A 15,026-nucleotide genomic window follows, 5' to 3' on the forward strand; every position below is an offset into this window, starting at 1 on the left:
AACACTGGATTGAATAGGAAATGTTTCAACATGACTTTCTCTCTTGAAATATTGCTGTAAGTACTCTTTAAAAAAGCATATTTTGAAAACAGAGATATTTAGAAATGTCTATTATATTTTGCCTATTTCATTTCTTGTCAGGCATTATTTTTCTTTACTATCCCTGCATCTCAGTAAATGTTTTTTCCCCTTTGCATAATAATGCATTTCTTTGGTAACAACTTACCAAAAACTCTTTTACTTTGTGAGCTTTTCACTATCTAAACCACTTAGAAAGTCTGAAATAATGAACGAAAGCATTAGCTAGGGCAAGAGTGGCAACTGTCCTGGATGCAAAGTGTTAAGGGTCATGATGAGACATCCATCATCCCAATCAGTCTTTAATACAATGCAACGTTTTAAAGACAGTATTGCATTTGCAGCCAAACCTGAGTGCTGTAGCACTCTATGTGTGGTCTAAACTAAAACAGTTAGTTGTTACTTTGTAAGAAGCAGTTTGCTACAGTTAAAAAGAGACAATATTTTTAAACTAAGACTTGAGTGCCTTAATGCTCCATGCATGCATGCAGGGTATAAACTGTAACAACTGTTAAATTTGTAGTAAGCAGTTTGCTACACTTTAAAATATGATATTGTTATTATTATTATTATTATTTGTAACTAAAGCACAAGGAAGGAGAGTTGGGGGCAGGGCACAGAAGTGGGACTTGAATCTCTGGGTTTGAGGGGGAGTGTAGTGCATCTGGTCACTTAGTTGGTGAAATGGGGGCCACAAATTTGGTTCTGTGGTGTTTTCTGCACTGGTTGAACCAGCTATGCTTCTGAAAAGCATACCACTGTTATGTCCACATAATGGCAATAACATCTACTATGCAGAAGAGACAAAGAAAAGAACTAAGAATCTTATAATAGACAAAGTAAAAATGTTGTTTAAAGGAATTAGGAGAATAATAAGATATGCATTATTTGAATATGCATTATCATGGTTATTTAGCCCATTTATTTGAATATGAATGTATCAACAAACAGTAAAAAAATCCCTTGTTGTTTTTGTAAGGTTTAACTTAATTCTGCAAAAAATGACCAGAAACCTCAGTATATCGACACCTTTTGTCAAATTTTCACTATACCATATTGAAAAAAATCTATGATTTTTTTAACACCTTTACTGAATTATCACTTGTGACATAGGCAAATTTACATTTATATAAAAGTAATCAAACTCTATTAACAAGTTCATGTTTACAAACATTATACTTCACATATATATCATATAACCTAAGCAACAGCACATAAATTATTCAATTTCTGCTCTTTTTTTGTTAAATCCGAAACATCTTTATGAAAACATCACTTACAATATAGGTGATTATATATTTATATAAATGAAAACAAACCACACTGACACAAACCCAGTTGCAAGCACTTTACATCACAAACCATACTGACACACTTCCAGTTGCGAACATTATACATCACCTGTAATCTACCCAATAATTTTCAGTAAAACATTTCCCTAACACAGCTCATTTAAGTCCTGCCTTCTTTTAAACCTCACTCATCCCTTGCATTTATTGTCCCACAATTCCCATTTTTTTTCCAGTGTAGTTTGGTGCTATGCTTTTCTAAAGATCTTAATTCCAGTTGTTTTATCTCTGTTAGTATATTCACTACTTCTAGTATAGTTGCTTTAGATTTTGATTTCCATTTTCTAGTGACTGCTTTTTGACAGCCACCATAATTAGGCACAGCAAGGCCTTAGCATGTCTATAGGTTCATAGGGTAGGTACTAGGCTATCTCCCCAAAGGCATTTATAAGCTTAGCCAGAATGTGTTGGCTTTCGCCGCCCCCTTAGATTAGTTCCCTGGCCTCTGTCCAGCAGAGCCACTGAAGTGATCCCCAAGGTAAACTTTCTGTTTCCCATCCACTCGTCAAGGTTTCTTTTGAAGAGAGTTAGTGAGGAGCTCTGCCTAATGTAGATTGGAATCTTGTTCCAAAGCATGGGAAGTCTCTGGGACAGGAACCTATCCCTCCAGCATGTCCTATTTATTGTTGTGGTGAGGTTTAGACCCCTAGAGCACGTGGCTCAAGGGGATAAGGTTTTCTTTAGGTGGAGCATGTCCATCAATTCTGTGTTGGGCATGACCTTGTATGTCATCAGAGATCCCCTCTGAGTAGGTGGTATGCAACAGAGTACAGCTGGATTTTCTTCAGTCGAGCTGCATAGGGCATCTGTTTGAGGCCAGTGATCCTATTGGAGAGGTACATCTGTGGTCTTTCCAGCTGTTGCAGGTGTCTTGTAAGGTGCATCCCAAATGGGGCACATTGTACTCTATGATGGGTCTGATGAGTGATGAGTAGAGGGGCACAATGGCTTCTTTTGATCTGGATGTGAACCCTTTTGTAATTAGGTGGGCCACGTAGAAGGATTTTCTAACCACTTTGGCAATGTGATTATCAAAGGTGAGATTACTATCTACTCGTGTCCCCAGATCCCTTATTATGTCTTCCATATTTAGGGGACTGCCACCCATGTGGTAGTTTGTGGGTACTTTGTTTTTTTCCAAAGGGGATGACTATGCACTTTTTGGCATTTAGCTTGAGACCATGATTTTGACACCAGGTATCCGTCTCAGTGAGACCCTTTTGGAGGATGTCTGTGTCTGCCCGAGAGTCAATTATAGCCCCTAGTTTGCAGTCGTCTGTGAACTTGGTCAGCTATAGTCCTCCTGTGCTTGCCTGTACCTCAGAGAAGTATATGCCATACAGGAGGGGTCCTAGGACTGAGTCCTGGGGAATGCCACATGTAACCGGTTTAGAGTCAGACCTAGCTCCCGCAACTCTCACCATGTGGGTTCTGTCCATGAGACAGTTGGCAACCCATCTTGTGTCGTAGGGGTTTATGTCTATAATACCAGAATGGGGAATGGTGTCGAAGGCCTTTGTGAGGTTTAGGTAGGCTGTGTATACCACCTTTCCCTCGTCTATAGCTTTGGTAACTGTTTCAAAGAAGTCCACCAGGTTTAGGAGGCATGATCTGCCCTTAACAAAGCTGAACTGGGTAGGGTCAAGTGTTTGGAGGTTCCCAATGTCTCTGTTAATGAGTTCTATGATGATGAGCTCCATAGCCTTGCAGACCAAGCTATTCTTTCTTCCCATTCACACCTCCAACAATTCTGCAATTCCAATTCTGTATCACAGCTCAGAAAACTCATTTCCCTTGTCACACCAATCTACCCAGCCAGAATCTCTGACAGTGTATCCTGCAGGGAATGCTTAAAGACCACTAACTTGCCACACTCCCAGAAAATATGTTCTGAATTATTTATTTCTGCCCATTCACACCTCCAACCTTTGCTGTCTACCTCAGGAAAAATGTGTCTGGAGTCTACTTGGGGTATAAAAATATGTGTATAAACATTTCCAAGCAAAAATCCTAAATCTTCTAAATCTAATCCTAAATCTTCTAGATTTTGTTGCATATTTGAGAGACATACATATATCTTCCGATTATTTCTTTGTGAATTGCCTATCCAATCTCTCATCCCAATCCTCTCTAACGTTCTCTGATTGATCCTTATAGTTATAATGCAATATTTTATATTCTCTACTAATTATTCTTTTTTTAAGGCAGCTTCTGTTCTAGATTCTACTGAATACTCTACCATTGCTGGCCTTTCATTTAGGACCCCCCCCATTTTTTTCTCATTGCCTATACTCTGATATCAATCCTTGATAGGAAAGGCGATCTCTAACCTGCAGTCCAAACAAATTATTGGCATCTACCCATTCTATCATCTTTGCCTCTCTAGTTTTTTCCTCCTAATACCTTGGTTCCTTTGCCAGTTTTCTCCAATAAAATACAACCCCCTCTTGTTTATTGTCTATATCCCTAATTGCAGTCATCCATATTGGCAGAATCTTCTTTCTCCCCTACCATGTTGGCTTAGTTCTTAGGATACATTCTGCTACTTTACAAATATAATATTCTGTATGATTACTGTTATTCTCCTTAAAGGCTTGCAGCTGTTAAAAGCTGCAGTGAGAGTCCTTCTGCCATTTACTCTGCTGTGATACTGGAAAAAGATAAGTGCTTATTTTCAACTGTTTTCTACACTTCTGTTTTACTGTATATCTGTGTAATCTGTGCAACTGTTTTTAGTCTCCTTTTTTGTCTGTTAGAGCTAAATATCTGTTACTGTTTGTGACCTTTTGAGCTTGTAGTGAAATCTTTTTTCTAGAAAGTCCTAGCTGTTTTCATTGTGGCAGAAAGAATCAGTCTAGTTTGATCTAGCTAAAAGCATTCTTGCAACACTGTTACTTTTGATTGGATAATTGGGCTGTTTTTTTGTTTCTCTGCCTTTAATAGCCAATGTTTTAAACCAATTGTATTTATTTGCTCAAGCTGTTCAAAGCTGCAGTGAGAGGCTTTCTGCCATTTGCTCTGCTGTGACTCTGGAAAAGGGTAAATACTTGTTTTCAACTGTTTTCCGCACTTCTGTTTTACTGTATATCTGTGTAATCTGTGCAACTGTTTTTTTTGCCCCACCCACCTGTATAGCTGTTGTGTTGGCCTTCTTGGTGGCTTTGAGTTGACCATCTCTAATATAAAGATGATACTGGACACTCCTCCCAGTCACATTACATCACCTAATTCTACTGTTTATAGTGAGAACTTAGTAAAGGCCAACCGTTTAGCTTCTGAACCTTGAATTATCTCATTATCTTCTGTACAAAAAAATGTACCTCCTTCTACTTCATTTCACTGCTTGTGCTTAGGAGTTCAACTGCATTTAGTTTGCCATATTTATTACTGCTTGTTGGTAGTCTCACTAAATTGATGACAGTATTCTGCTAAATCGCTGCTTTATTTGTGCTGTCTGTTACTGTTGTGATTTGTGAGCTACTGTTTCAAAGCAGTCTATTGATTAACTATATTTCATTACTATCTACTGCAATTCATTACTGTTTAACTGCATTTTATTGAATTTCATTGCTGTTTAACTGTATTTTTTCATACTGCAAGTTTTATTCTTTTGACTATAAGTGATTAATCTGTGCTTCATTGCGAGTTTTTTTCTTACTGAGTTCTTAACCTTAAAATTGAGCAGCATAGTCTAGATACAGGTCTGCGGCATAAAGAGTTTCAGCTGCATGGTTTTTAACCCTTTTTGAGATATTCCAGCTGCACGTTTTTCCCTTAGTAGCACTTGTGTTATCATCTAGTAGTACTACTCGTAGACCTTCCTCCCTTTACCCTCTTAGCTCTTTCAGTTTCTGACAAATATGGATGGACAATCTCCTACATTTTCTCCTGCCAATCTGGTTGAGATGGGCATCCTGAGACAGTGTAGCAACTGCCTCAAGTACATGGATAACCCTCTAATACTGCCACCTAGGAACACAATTTGTGGGAGATGCAATTATATCAAGCATCTAGTGTCATTGCTCTCACCTAGACAAACCAGTATATCTGGCACTGAGAAAGCTGGGAACATGAACACCACACCTCAAACACCACCCACACCTACACAACACACTCTCACAGAGGCCCTCAAAAGCATACCGAAACAAAGGAGACCTCCAAGGCATAAATGCACGCAAACTCCACTGCCCACCACACCAAACACCATACATAGTCCACACACCTGTGTCTCACAGCCACTAAGGCCTAAACATAAACCCAACATATTAGTCATAGGACACTCCATTGTGAGACACAGATGTGCCCCTCACCAGGCTGGATAAGGAGAAAGTCATGGTTAGTTGTCTGTTGGGTGCCAGAATCAGCCATATCACCAATGAACTCAAGTCTCTCAACAAGTACTGTTATGACTCGGTCAGAGCCATGTTGGAGTGAATGACTTGAGATGTACCTCCCTGGACTATATGAAGATAGACATGATTGAGCACACTGACTATGTGTCCCAGGCAAATATCTCCCTAGCCTTAAGCAGCATTCTACCATCATCCAGAGTGATGCCTCAGTACAAACTGAAAATGATTGACTTTAACAACTGGCTTAGTTTCTGGTGTCATTCAAAGGGGATCCAGTACCTGACAGCCTGGGATGACATGATTGACAAGCCACGATGCTTTGCCTGAGATGGCCTGCATCTATCTCCCTTGGGCTTCAGACTCCTGGCAAAGGCACTTTTTATTGTCTGCTGCATAGTTTTTTAGTGTATTTTATTGCTATTAACTAATCTGCATGGGTAACTGATTTGTTTGCAGTTAAAAGCATTCTGCAGAGTCTCATTGCTCCTTTATCTGTTTAAAAACTTTCATTTTGTGGCTTTCTGTAGTGCTTACTGTCTGTAGGCTAATAGCTTTAGTATTGGGGGCTTTGCAGTTGCCCACCCGTACTGTAAATCTGATCTGGGACACTCTTCCCAGTCTAGTGTCATTAGCTTATTCTACCTAATACAGAGAGAACATTTGATAAGGCCTTCTGTTTCTCCTTTTTCCCTTTAAAAAAAAAAAAGATTGCCTGAGTCTCCTTGTGTTCTGACTGTGCTTCTCAAACATTTTGGAAATACAGAGTATATTTTAGAGCATTTATTATAACTGTAATTGCCTTAATATTGCTACAACTCAAGTGCTCTAGGTTGCACTGCATCTGAATTGTTTGTGTGTTTTAGCTGTTTTTTTTGTTTATATAGACTTATCTGTATATGTAGACTAGCTACTTATTCTGCTGTATTACTGCCTCTTAAATCGTTTTTCAGTTGTGCACTTGCCTTGCTTCATTTAAAAAGTTTTAAATTGCTAATTCTGTAGAGTTTTAATTGCATTTACTGTTTAGGACTACACACTCAAGTGTGTTAGCCTTTTCTGTGTTTATTTACTGTATTATTGCATTGTTTAGCCTGTTTCAACAAAAAAAAAAAAAAAAACTATCTTGTTTGCTCATTTCCCACCTTTCCTAGCCAGTCCATATCCCGGGCTTTGCTTGTCTCAGGACTTTATTTTCTGTGTTCAGAGCTATCCAGACCTTGCTGTGGTAGAGGGAAGTCCTACTGCTTACCAGTGGCACTGGTGAGCATTGTACTGCCTATTTAATGCTAGAGAAGTGGTTTCCAGCTTTGAAATTGTAATTTTATTAGCCTTTTTGGGCTGATTTCTATCCCTTTCAACTTTCTGGCTTAAAAACGTGTGTGTTTGCACATTTTTCGCATTGTGCAGCACTGCAAGGCTACACGTAAACTATTCCAGGTGCCAGAAAGTCTGCTCTTCATATTTTCCTTTACAACTAGCTGGTTTCTCAGTAGTAGCACTAAAATCTGAACCCCTGTGACTAGCACTTGCTCTAGAACCTGCTGGAAAGCACTGGGAAGCCTGAAACTGATGCAAGCACTCAGCTCTCCTTGTCAATAAGGAGAAATTAATCATAGGCACTAAACAGCCAATAACTGCAAAGTACCTTGCAAAGGTAAGGGAAATCAGCTCTTAAATTTTACAAAAAAGCACCTAAACAGGCATGTCCAAGGGTCAGCTTCCAGTGATTTCTCCTGTCCACCTGGTGAATCTGGGCATACTGGGACAATGCAGCAACTGTCTCATGTACACAGACAATCCTCTCCTCCTATCACCCAACACTACGACCTGCGAGAGATGCACTTACATAGCCAAACTGGAAGCAAAGCTCTCTCCGGCCAAGATTGTGCTAGACAGTCAAGAGGAGAAGGTTAACACCTGCATTACACCTCAAGCAACTCATAGCCTTTCAAAACCCACACCATCAACACCCACACATAGCAACACTAAACCCACATATGTGGAGGCTCTTAACATTAACCTGCCCAAGCAACAAGGACCTCCGAAGCTGAAATGCAAACAAACACCAGTCACAATCAAAGTGACACATAGCTCACAACACCAGTGTGCCACCCAACAACAGCCCCTAAGGCAAGACAATGTACCCAACACTTTAGTCATAGGTGACTCTATAGTCAGGCACACTGATGTCCCACTTACTAGGATGAACAAGTAGAAAATTACAGTCAGCTGCCTGTCGGGTGTCAGGATCCACCACATAACGCATGCACTAAAGTCTCTCTACAACAAGTACAAATACGACTCTGTCACTGTCCATGCTGGAGTGAATGACTTGAGACATACCTCCCTGGACTACATGAAAAAAGACATGGAAGAGCTCTTGGATCATGAGGCCCAGGCATGTATGACCCTAACCCTGAGTAGCATCCTGCCTTAACCCAAAATGATACCACAGTATAAGGACAAAATGATTGACTTTAACAATTGGCTAAGCTTCTGGTGTCATTCAAAGGGATCCAGTATTTGTCTGTCTGGGAAGACATGATCAACAAACCATGATGCTTTGCCAGAGATGGTCTGCACCTGTCAACCCTGGGATTCAGGTTACTGGCTAAAGCTCTTGCCACCCCAATAGTGCCTTTTTTAGGCAAGGTTCAAAGGATAAAACCACCACCGTAACAGATACAAGCATGCAAAATCTGAAGGTAATGCTACTCAATGCTAGAAGTCTAAACCTCAAAATGCACTCTCTCGAGGCACTCCTAAAAATGGAAAACATCGATATCTGTGCAGTAACTGAGACCTGGTTCAAGGCTCCAGAGAGCACCCCTGCAATACCAGGCTACAATTCTTACCACACTTTTCGGCCACAAAACCAAGACCAAAACACTAAAGGTGGAGGAGTTGTCCATATTCACGAAGGATATTCACACCTCCAGGCTAGTTGCCCAACACAATGCATCTGAAATTCTTCAGGTGCAACTAACACTAGGTAAGACTGCAATCCAAATTGTAACTTGCTACAGATCTCCCACCAAGCCTCAAGATTCTCACTACACCTTTCTAAGCATACTGGAAAATATTAAGATACAACCAAACACCCTAATACTGGGTGATTTCAACTACCCTGTCATTAACTGGAAAAACTACTCGGGTACCAACTCCTTTTCCCAACGGTTCTTGGAATTCATAAATTCCAACACCCTGGATCAACTAATCCATTGTCCCACCAGGGGCCCCAATATCCTAGACCTGGTCATTACCAATATGGGAGATAGATGCTCCGCACCAGTGGTCACCCCTCATTGGTCAGGTCTGACCATAAGCAAATCACCCTTGACATCCACATCCCACCCCCACCCCCCAGTAAGGAAACCTCCTTAAAAAATTTTTCCAAAGCCAACTTCATGCTACTGAAGTCAGACGTGACAAACTTCACGACACCCACGCAGACGGGATCTGGAAGTTCAACTGCAGAATCCTGCACTAAGGCACTGTACGAGCACATCCACTCATGCATGAATCGTGCCATCCAAAATAGAACCAAGATGCTCTTCTCCTAAAAAAGGAGGCCAATCTGGTGGTCCCCTGCTATAAACAAACTATACAACAGAAGAAAGAAACTGTTGCAGAAAAGAGGAAAATCCCAGGATGCAAAAAACTCCCTCACCAGCCTCAGTAAGAAGCTGAGATCCCTCATAAAATCCTCTAAAGCTAGTTACGAAAATAAAATTGCAAAAGATTCCAAAGACAACCACAAGGCATTCTATAGTTATGTCAAGAATTTAAATGGCAATGCTCAGCTCTAGTCTGAGCTACAACAGAATGGCATTAAATATACTGATCCCAAGGATATTGCTAATATCCTGGCAGATAAATTTAGTGCCAACTTCACCCCACTCTCACCCCCTATAGGGCCCATATCAATACTAAAAGATTGCCAAGTTCTGATAATCATGGCCACACAGGTAGAAACCACACTCTCCAAAGCTAAGAATACAGCATCCATGGGACCAGATGACATCCCAGGCTGTGTACTACATGAACTACAAAATGAACTGGCACCTCATCTAAGTGCCATGTTTAATCATAGCCTCACCTCAGGCTTTGTGCCCACTGAGTGGCGCACAGCTACAGTTATCCCGCTCCACAAGGGAGGATCCACCTTGGATCCCAGGAACTACCGTCCCATCAGTCTGACAAGCCTGATCTGCATGGGCATGGAACGCATTATCATGGAACTGATAAACAAAGACATTGGCAACCTTCAAACACTGGAACCCACCCAGTTTGGGGTTGTGAAGGTCCGATCTTGTCTTCTGAATCTGATTGACTTCTTCAAATCAGTCTCCAGAGCTGTGGACGAGGGTAAGGCGGTCCACACAGCCTAGCTGGACCTTGCCAAGGCCTTTGACACCATCCTCCACTCTGGAATCATAGATAAACTTACTAAGCTGGGCATAAATCCCTATGTCACTCGATGGGTTGCCAACTGGCTTACTGACAGATCCCAGACTGTATAAGTAGCCAACTCCAAATCAAGCTCCAGACAAATGACAAGTGGAGTACCTCAGAGTTCAGTCCTGAGACCACTCTTGTTTGGCATCTCCTTCTCTGAAGTACAGGCCAACCCTAAGGGGCTCTGGCCAACAAAGTTTGCAGATGACTGCAAACTGGGAGCCATTATTGAATCCCCAAATGATGTGGATATTCTACAAAAGGACCTTACAGAAACAGATGTCTGGTGCCAGAGCCATGGGGTCAAGCTTAATGCCAAAAAATGTATAGTTATCCCCTTTGGAAAAAAAACATGTACCCATGAATTACCACATATGCGGCAGGACACTAAACATTGAAAGTGTGATGAGAGACTTAGGGACACAGGTGGACAGTGGTCTCACTTTCAATAATCACATCGCTACAACAGACAGGAAATCCTTCTATGTGGCACACCTCATCATTAAGGGCTTTTCATCCAGAAAAAAGGAGGTCATTGACCCACTGTACTCATCCCTCATTAGACCCATTATAGAGTATAATGCCTCGTTTGGTATGTACCTCATAAGACATCTGCAACAGCTGGAAAGGCCACAGAAATACCTCACTAAAAGAATCACAGGCCTAAAGCAGATGGCATATGCTGACTGTCTAAAAAAACTCCAGCTATACTCTGTGGCATATCGTCTACTCAGAGGTGATCTCTGCTTAACATACAAGCCCATGTCAAACCCTGAGCTGTTGGACATGCTCCACTTAAAGAAATCCCAATCCCTCAGAGCCACACGCTCCAGGGATCTAAACCTTGTCATCACAATTAACAAAACATGCTGGAGGGATAGGTTCCTGACCCAGAGACTCCCCATACTCTGGAATAGACTGCCCATACATGTCAAGCAGAGCGCCTCATTGGCCCTCTTCAAAAGGAACCTTGATGATTGGATGGGAGATAGGAAATTCACCCCTGGGATCATATCAATCACCCTGCTAGACAGGGGTCTAGAGAAGTAAATATTGTGGGAAGAAATATCCAGGGAATTGTTATGGCTAGGCTTGCATAGGCCCTAGGGCCGATAGCCTAGTACCATCCTATGAACCTATGAACCTATGAACCAACACATAGTGTCTTTTTAGGCAATGCCATGAGGTCAAAACTACCAACATGAAAATTTCATCTAAATGTAAATTAAAGGTCATGCTGCTAAATGCTAGGAGTCTAAACATGAAACTGCGATCATTGCAAGCATTCTTAACCCTGGAAGAAGCTGACATTTGTGCAGTCACAAAAACATGGTTCAAAGCTGTGGAGAGCACCCCAGCCATACCAGGTTACTCATCCTGTCATTCATTCAGACCCCAAGTCGTGGGCAGCAAAACTAAAGGAGGTGGTGTTGCAACATATATAAAAGATAAACATGCCTCTAGGCTGGTCAAACAGTATGATGCACAGAAACTACTCCAGGTGCAGTTAACAATTGATAATACCCCTATTCAAATCGTAGCTAGCCACAGGCCTCCGACTCTGACTCAGGATACCCACTCCACCTATCTGGACATCTCTGAATCTATCAAGATTCAACCCTTTATCCTGATCCTGGGTGACTTTAACTATCTAACCATAGATTGGAAGAAACACTCATGCGAAAACACTAATGCCCAGAGATTCCTTGATTTCGTCAATGCAAATGCCTTGAACCAGTTGCTTCACACCCACAAGAGGTGAAAATATCTTGGACTTGGCATTAACCAACATGAGTAGCCACTGCAGCATCTCTGCAGTTCATCATCCCTGGTAAGATCTGACCACAAAGCAGTCACTTTCAAAGTCACCCCCCCCCCCTCCAGCTTAGGTCAAACAAAAAAACTTCTCCAAAGTTGATTACAACCTCCTTAGGGAAGGTATAAATAGCTTCACAATCCCCCCCCCTTCCACAGAAACTGGCACATATGTCTAAACGTACATCAAAGTACTATATGAGCATTTATATACCTGCATGGAATCAGGAATACCCGACCGGAAGAAATCCTCCACCTCAAGGAAGAGTAAACCTGTCTGGTAGACATCTACAATAAATAAACTCTATAATAAAAGGAAAAATTGCTGTCCAGAACCAAGAAGGAGCAAGTGTCTAACTGGCAGCAATCTCTCCTTAGCCTGAACAATCATAAGAGCACTAGTGAAATCCTCCAAAGCAAACTTCGAGTCCAAACTAGCCACATCTACTAAAGACAATCATAAGACTTTCTTCACATATGTCCACAATCTCAAGGGAAGCACCCAGCTCTGCTCAGAACTGGTTGTCAAAGACACCACATACCCAAACCCTGTATATATATAGCCAGCCTGCTGGCAGACAGGTTCAGTGAAGAATGCTGAATACGGGAAGGTCGAACTTGGTAGTTCGAAAGTTGAGAATGTCGAAGCCACGGGAACCTAAATTCTTTCCCAGGGAAAGAATTTGGTTGGCCATTTCTGCAGCTTTGACATTTTCAGACAGGGTCAATGTAAGTGTACGAATGGGTAGTGACAGACTTTAGGGTTAGGGTTCGGGTCAGGTAAGTGTGCGATAGTGATGGACATTAGGGTTAGGGTGTGTGTCAGGTAAGTGTGCGACAGTGACAGACTTTAGGGTTAGGGTGCAGGTCAGATAAGTGTGCGATAGCGATGGACTTTAGGGTTAGGGCACGGGTCAGATAAGTGTGCGATAGCGACGGACTTAAGGGTTAGGGCGCGGATCAGGTAAGTGTGCGGTAGTGATGAATTTAGGGTTAGGGCGTGGGTCAGGTAAGTGTGCGGTAGTGATGGACTTTAGGGTTAGGGCTGGGTTAAGGACAGTGCATAGATAGTGGTATATGTTAGGTTTAGTGTAGGTTTTGAAGGTGTTTGGTGTGATCGTGTTATGTGTGTGTTTTGACTTTTCAATGTTATCCAGATTCGATCTTCCAAGTTTGAACTTATGGTGTTCGATATTTTGGAAGTTTGATTTCATGATATAGACCCAGGTGGAGCATCCACCAATCCAGGAACCTATGGACACATCAGCCTAACTAGCCTGACCTGCAAGGCCATGGAGTGGATTATCATGGACCTCACTAACAAGGACATTGGCAACCTCCAGACACTTGATCCCACACAGTTTGTTTTTGTCAAGGGGAGGTCATGCTTGCTAAATTTGGTCAACTTCTTTGAGATAGTCACCAAGGTCATAGCCGAGGGAAGACAGTGCACATTGCCTACCTTGACCTGGCCAAGCCTTCGATATTATTACCCACTCTCTCAACTAGGCATCAATCCATATGTTACCAGATGGGTAGCAAACTGGCTCACTGATAGAACCCACCTAGACAAAATAAGGAAAGCCATCTCAAGTAGCAGACCTGTAACAAGTGGTGTACTCCAGGGATCGGTCTTGGGGCCTCTGCTGTTTGGGATATACTTTGCTGAGGTGCAGGAGAAAAACAGTGAGCTATGGCTGACCTAGTCTGCAGATGATTGTAAGCTGGGTGCTGTCATCAATTCCCCTAGTGATGTGGACATCCTCCTAGAGAGTCTCATCCAGACAAATGACTGGTGCCAGAAAGGCCTCAAACTGAATGCCAAAAAATGTATCATCATCCCTTTAAGGGAGAATGATGTCCCCACAAATTATCAAATTGATAATAAGGCACTTAGCACACAATCAGTTGTGAGGGACTTGGGAACCCAGGTTGATAGCAAACTGACTTTTGACCACCATATTGCCTCTGTTGTACGGAAAGCTTTCTACATGGCCCACCCCATTAGTAATGGTATCTCATCCAGGGAAAATGTAGTCATAACATCCCTGTATTCTTCCCTTATAAGACCAATTATTGAATACAATGCCCCATTTTAAATGTACCTCACAAAGCACATGCAGCAGCTGGAGAGACCACAGAGATTCCTCATCTGGAGAATCCAGGGCCACAAATGTCTACCCTACTCAAGCTAAAAGTCCTGTCCCTCTACTCAGTCTCCTACAAACTTCTCAGAGGTGACCTCTGTCTGGCATACAAAGCAATCTCAGACCCTGCCCTGATGTAACCTGCACTCAAGTAACCCACAAGAGAGACCTCAACCTGGTCTGTGACATCAATTGGACTTGTTGGTGGGACGGATTTGTGTCCCAGAGACTCCCCCTTTTGTGGAATAGATTCCCTCTCCACGTAAAGCAGATTACTTCATTAAACCTTTTTAAGTGCAACTTGGATAACTGGATGGGGAACAGTAAATACACCCCTGGGATTCTACCTGTGTCCCTGCTGGACAGTGGCACAGGGTGCTGACTTGTTGGAGCATGGGCTAAATTCTTGGTTAGGCTTGCAAGGACCTCAGGGCCAATAGCCTAGTAACTGCCTATGATCTTATGATCCTATGATCCTATGAAAGTCCCAGTCTCTTCTTGTTTCTGGAGCTTCAACTCTGTTTCATCAGCATCCCTTTCCACTTTGACTTATAGTTTTCTGCCTCTGCTATGTATAGGAGCCTTAACTGTGTGGCTCTGAAATACCACTTCAAATCAGGAAATCCCAATCAACCCTGGAAAAACTCAATGATTTTATACAAATTTACAAATACTGAACTAAAATCCTGAGTTTTTTCAGGGATACAAGATCTTCTGTATCCCCGCCCCCCAGTATAGGGTTCTGTACCACTGCACACATTATCATATTCAAAATCTGTGATCTCACTACCTTGGCAGAAGCAGAGCGCATTTATTTGTCAATCTCC

The 15,026-nt window shown here is 42.0% G+C and overlaps 1 protein-coding gene across 1 annotated transcript in view; it reads right to left on the reverse strand.

Annotated features, from left to right (window-relative positions):
* CACNA2D2 (calcium voltage-gated channel auxiliary subunit alpha2delta 2) overlaps positions 1-15,026 on the reverse strand; it is a 5,241,953-nt gene that overhangs the window by 17,056 nt on the left and 5,209,871 nt on the right. The gene's annotated exons all lie outside the window — the stretch shown is intronic.

This window comes from Protopterus annectens, chromosome 7.part0, assembly GCF_019279795.1.
Source record: "Protopterus annectens isolate FY-2018-M chromosome 7.part0, PAN1.0, whole genome shotgun sequence".
Lineage (NCBI taxonomy): Eukaryota > Metazoa > Chordata > Ceratodontiformes > Protopteridae > Protopterus > Protopterus annectens.